Here is a 6,422-nt window from a genome sequence, read left to right as displayed (position 1 = left end):
TATTTTCAGTTGGTAGGAAATTTTGAATTTTGCCCGGGTGGCGGCCGAAGCCTACTCTTATCGATTTTAGACCACCAAGGGATCTTTAACGTGCGCAACGTACACACGGGCCCTCCGAGATTTTTCGCCCTTGTCCGAGAAGTCTAGGTGTAGATCTTTCCTACCAGAAGATCAGGAGTGTGGCAGAAAGACAGCAGTAAAGAGGAGCCTAGGAGTAGCAGTAGAAAGGCTGCAGAATGTGTCAGGAGCGCGGAGGAGGGGCCAAAGGAGGTGAGGGGGTGGGGGCAGAAAGTGGAAATGAAAGCAGACAACAGAGCATTGCTAGAGAGCAGGAAAGACGGTGAAAGGAGACAATTTTAGAGAAGAAAATTTTTCGGTCGCTACCCGGATTCGAACCCGGGACCTTTTGATTGAGAGACCAACACCTTAACCTTTAGGCCACGAGAGCCCCCCCTAGTGATTTTAATGAAAAAAAGGGCTGTTTCCAGCTTCCTGACCAGAATTACGCTCTAAAACAAAGTTATTTAGTGTTTACTTCAGCATGGCGCAGACAAAAAAGTATAGATTTTCTCCATGACTGAATATGTAACGACCGATATAAAAATTAACCTAAATAATTTTGTTATTTGCAAATACCGAAAAAAAGAAGAAGAAGAAGATTCCACCCATTGCAGAACGGCCTAAAAATTGACCTAAGCAATTTGGATGAAAGATAGATCTGTTTCCAGCGTCTAAGACCAGAATTAAGCTCTAAAACAACGTTAGTTGTTGTTTACTACAGTTTGGCAGTGACGAAGAAATACAAATTAATTACACCCATGACTGACTGAAAGTGTACACCAATCGACATAAAAATTGACCTAGGACTACAGTTTGGCAATGATAACAAAACATGAATAACATCTACAATTGAAAGTGTAACGACCTACCCAAAAACTGACATAAGCAATTTTGAACCAAAAAAACCCAGTTGTTTTCAGCGTTTAAAAACAGATTAGCACGAAAACATAGTAATTTGTTGTTCACTACTGCTTGGCAATGATATAAAAACATGAAATGCATCTACCACTGAAAGTGTAACGACCGACCAAAAAAAAAACACAACTGATCTAAGCAATTTTGATGAAAAAAGATTTGTTTCAAGTGTTCAAAAGAGAATTAAGCTCTGAAACAAAGTAATCTGTATTTTATTTCGGTTTGCAATGATAAAAAAAAACCCTATAAATACGATCTATTACTGAAAGTGTAACGACTGACCTAAAAATTGACCTAGGTAGCTTGGATGAAAGATACATCTTGTTTTAGTTTTAGCATATAAGACCAGAATTCATATGTAAAACAAAGGTATTTGTTGTTAACGACAGCTTGGCACTGGAAAAGTTAAAGTAAATTCCATCCATTGCTGAAAGTGTAATGACCGACATAATAAATTGACCTAAGTGATAATAATGACAAAAAAGAGCTCTTTCTAGCGTCCATGACCAGAATTAAGCTTTAAAACAATGTTATTTGTTTTTTAAAACAGTTAAACAAGAACAAAAGATATAGATTACACCCTTTGCTGAAAGAGTAACGACCGACAAAAAAATAAATGACCTCAATAATTTTGAAGTAAAAAAAAAGTGTTTTCAGCGTTTAAGAGCAGAATTAATCTCTAAAACAAAGTAATTTGTTGTTTACTGCAGTTTGGCAATGATAGCTAAATTATATGAATTACACCCGCTACCGACCTAAAAATTGACTTAAGTAATGTTGATGATTAAAGATTGTTGTTTATCACAGATTGGAATGGAAAAAAAAGAAGTTCCATTCATTGCTGATAGTGTAACGACCGACATGATAATTGACCTCTCTCTCTCTCTCTCTCTCTCTCTCTCTCTCTCTCTCTCTCTCTCTCTCTCTCTCTATCTCTCTTTCTCTCTCTCTCTCTCTCTCTCTCTCTCTCTCTCTCTCTCTCTCTCGCCCTCTTTAATTCCCAGTGGAGCATAGGCCATCAACAACATTAATTCTCCAGCAAAGCCTGTCCTGTGCATCCTTTCTGTTTCCATGATGTCCCCTCATTTTCCATTTCCGCTTGTACCGCTGTCCTCCTTGTCATATTTGATTCCACGTTAAAGCCTGTCTGATGATGCTTGTAGGGGGTGTCCTCGGGGTGTGCCCAATCCATTTCAATTTCTTCACCTGCATGTCTTCTTTTACTGGCCTTTGGCTTGTTCTTTTCTACTGTTGAGCATTTGTGATCCCCACTATCCTTCTTCGAAATCCATTTATGAAGTTCTGCAGTTTTCTTGCTGCTGATGCTGTGAGCATCCATGTCTGTGAACCACAGAGTAGAACATTCTTCACGTTTGCTTTGAAGATCCTCAGCTTGGTGTTCAATCCCAGTTCGAACTTAGACATAAAAATTTAACACAAGTGACCTAAGTCATTTGGATGAAAGAAAGATCTACTTCCAGCGTCTAAGACAGGAATGAAGCTGTACAACAAAGGTATTAATTTTTTACCACAGCTCTGCACTGAAAAAATAAAAATAAATTCCATATATTACTGAAAGTGTAACGACCTACATAAAAATTCACCAAAGTGATTTTTAAATTTAAAAAAAAGTGCTGTTTCCAGTGTCTATGACCAGAATTACGTAGTGTAACAAAGTTCTGTCCCCGTTGGATTATGCGATTGTGCGGCCGCGGCGCACCGCGTTTTTTCGCGTACTTCTGCAACATTTGCATAATTTTGGATCCCCCGCGTTTTTTCACGTCCCCCCCCCCCCCCTTTTTTTTCCACAATACAATTGATTAACGCCTATTTCACTAAAGGGAAATAATTACCGTAATAAGTCTCATTTAAGTGACAAGTTGGTTATTTCCCTTGTTAGAAGATCTTGGTTATGGGTTGGGATTTTGTTCCTTGAGCATGTTCAATTTTTCAATCCTTCGAAAGTTGTTGTTCTCAAGTCTGCTAATGTTCCATGTTTGACAGGTGTCTCTGGTTTTAGTAATGCGCCAGCATCAGAGAGGTCCAGATGTCCTTTTTTTTTTTTTTTTTACATTTTTCTTTCCTCTATAGATTTAGATCTGATCTAGATCTACAGCTGAAAGTTACAGAGATGATATTTTTTGGTTGTTTTTTTTTCTGACTGATGTGTATTGTTATTTTTCCAAATACACAACAAATTACTGATACTGATATGTTCTGTTTTCAATTTTTATGTGATTAAAACATGAAAATCCTGAAAATTCGAGTTGAAAAAGTGCAAAACATGTCGCGAATAGTGTTATGGTAACTTGCATAATTTTTGCATAATTTTGCTTTTTTTGGCATAATTTGGCCATCTAAATTTGCATAATTCTACGGGGACAGAAAGTTATCTGTTGTTTACTACAGCATGGCACAGACAAAAAAAACCCCAGATTCTATCCATTGCGAAAAGTTGTATGACCAACCTAAAAATTGACCTAAGTTAATTGGAAAAAAAAAAAAGATTGATATATTTCCAGCGTCTAAGACCAGAATTAAGCTCTAAAATAAAGTTATTTGTTGTTTATTAGAGTTTGGAAATTATACAAAATATAATAAATTGGAAACATTGCTGAAAGTGTAACGACCGACCTTAAAATTTCCCTAAGTAATTTGGATTTTAAAAAGATCTGTTTCCAGAGTTTAAGAACAAGCTCTACAACAAAGATATTTTTGTTTACCACAGTTTGGCACTGAAAACAAAAATTCCTCGCTTAGCTGAAGTGTACGACCGACCTAAAAATTAACCAAAGTGATTTTAAATGAAAAAGATCTGTTTCCAACGTTTAAGACCAGAATTAAGCTCTAATACAAAAAAATCTGGTGTTTTATACAGTTTGACATTGACTAATATATATATAAATTACATCCATAACGGAAAGTGTTTCGACGGACCATAAAATTGACTTAAGTAATTTGAAGGAACAAAAATCTGTTTCGAGCGTCTCAGACCAGAATTACGCTCTAAAACACTGTTGCTGTTGTTTTATTTTACCCCAGCTTGGAACTGTACTGCAATTCCATCCATTTCTGAAAGTGTAACGACAGGCTTTAGTTTAGTTTAGTATGGGGTTTTACGGCGCTCGCAACTGCATAAGGTCATGACCGCGCGAAACACAAGTTAGTTTTATTCGCAACAATTCACTGTACGGCTGGTCTCGGGTCAATAGTTAGATTTTAAAATGTTAAAATATTTACAATTTGGTGCAAATAATATATTTTCAATCAGATAGAACTTTCCTTAATAACATAAACATTTTTAACAATTTAATTTCATTTTATAATTTCCCATAAAGTCCAATGGCCTTCATAAAATCTAAAACTCTGTCGGGAACAAGGACGGAAAAAATATCATGCAATTTTTTGCACTTAAAATATTTCTTTCGGATCTCTCCGAAGTCTAGACATTCGGTTAAAATGTGTCTAATGGCAAAATCTGTGTCGCATCCGACACAGAACGGCTTCTCATCTCCCTGAAGGAGGTATTTATGTATTAGAGACGTGTGTCCGGTGAGTAATCGAGTAAAAATGACTTTGTCTCTTCTGGAGAGGCCCAAAGGTTTTTGTGGACCCAGTTTGGGCTTAACGTTTTGTAGTTTATTATATATTCGGGGTTTTTTTCAATGTGTCTCCCACATACTGGTTGCGCAGTTTTTTACTTTATTCTTAAAGTCAGTCTATGGGAGAGTGTTCGTCGTTGATCACAACAGAATGGACAAGGATTTCTTCGCCAGAATATCCACCTGCTCTTTTCCTCGGATGCCCACATGGTTAGATAACCAGGCGAACGCGATACTTTTCCCGGTGTCAGTCAAAGCGTGTATTTTTGTTGTAGCCTAACTATTTTTGGGTGTAAGAGTGTGTAGTTTGTGAGGTGGTGTAAGATAGAGAGTCAGATAGGATAAGGAAAGATTTGTTGAGAGAATTTTCTACGGAGTCCAGTGCCATGTCAGTGCCTCTGAGCCTGCCGGATGGTGTCTGTGCGTCTACCCAAAATTCTCTTAAGCGATTTTGAAAACATGCTTGAGTGGTGTCTGATTTGATTTTGAAAATGTATTTTCTGAATGTTTGTATTTTGCTCTCCCCGAGGCATCTACGCGCCTCAACTCGAGCTTTTAAGTTATTAATTTGGTTTTCTGTGGTGGTGTTGTCGACGGCTCTCCGATGTGCTGCCTTCTTTTTCTTTACTGCATCACCACCCTCCTTAGAGAACCAGATCTTGTTTTTCCAGGGTTTTGAAGATGTTTTTGGTATGTATTCGTAACATATTTCTGGTAGCGTTCTTGGATCCAAGTCGGGCAATCCTTACTGGAGGCTGTGTCCTGGACGTGGCAATTGGGACAGTAAGGACTAGCCTTTCATTTCTTTTCAGGATGCCCGGTCTTGCCACAAGGAGGACACACGGCTGCGTGTCGGCATCGCGACAGGCTATGGCCGAACTTCTGGCTCTTGAAGCAGCGCAGAGGATTCGGTTGGGCACATAGGGTCGCACGTCAAGGACCAGGTAAGATGCCGGAACGGGGGCTGGAGCTCGACACAAAATCAAAAGTCAGAATGATTGTGTTAGTGTCAACCTCGCAATTTGCCACAATTCCACCATGCTGCAGCCCTTCAGTTCATGGCTGCAGACGACGCTCTTCGAGCAGTTCAACTTTTAGTACCGCGTGGATGTACATGGAACACCACCGAAGGTCGAGGGGTTCACTTCTGTCCCTGTTGCGCACTTGGCAAGGAGTGCACTACCGGACAGCTTCTGAACATTCGTGGGAATGTAGCCCAGAACTTTTCGTAGTGTATCTCCAGTTTTGAACAGATTCAGATCAGTGATCTTCTTCTGTGCGTCTTCTGCACTGGAGATGGCCACGTACAGCTGCCGTGGAAGCTCCTTGGGAAGAGGGAAGGTAGAGGCAGCGGTAAAGGTCCTTTTACCATTTTGTTTGCGCGACTCGGCGGCTGCACCCGCTTCAGCGAGCCGCTCGGCCATAGGCAGCGAAAGATCTTGTCAGTATGTTAGTGTTTTGGCGCCTATAAATGGCCGCTGGTTCTGTATGCTTCCCAGGAAGTTGAGGTTGTTTTACAATGCTCTCAGGTCTGCTGGGATAATAGTATAGATTGTGAAGTGCATAGAGCTTGCTGTTGAGCGGGGACTTGCGCTATACAAAATATGCTAGTTTTAGTTTTAGTAAGTTTTACGGCACTTGCAACACAATAAGGTCATATAAGTCTCGAAGATTAGAGGTGTTACAAGAGAGTAACAAACACAAAAAAAGAAGGAGGGGAGATAGAGAAGATAGATTTTTTATAGGAAAGAAGGAGCAAACCACTCCAGAGCACCCGCCAACCACCCACATACAAATGCTATCTATTACAGGTATTATTGGTAGTAGTAGTAGTAGTAGTAGCAG

The sequence above is a fragment of the Aplysia californica genome, unplaced genomic scaffold, assembly GCF_000002075.1.
Source record: "Aplysia californica isolate F4 #8 unplaced genomic scaffold, AplCal3.0 scaffold00577, whole genome shotgun sequence".
Lineage (NCBI taxonomy): Eukaryota > Metazoa > Mollusca > Gastropoda > Aplysiida > Aplysiidae > Aplysia > Aplysia californica.
This window is presented reverse-complemented; position numbering follows the sequence as displayed.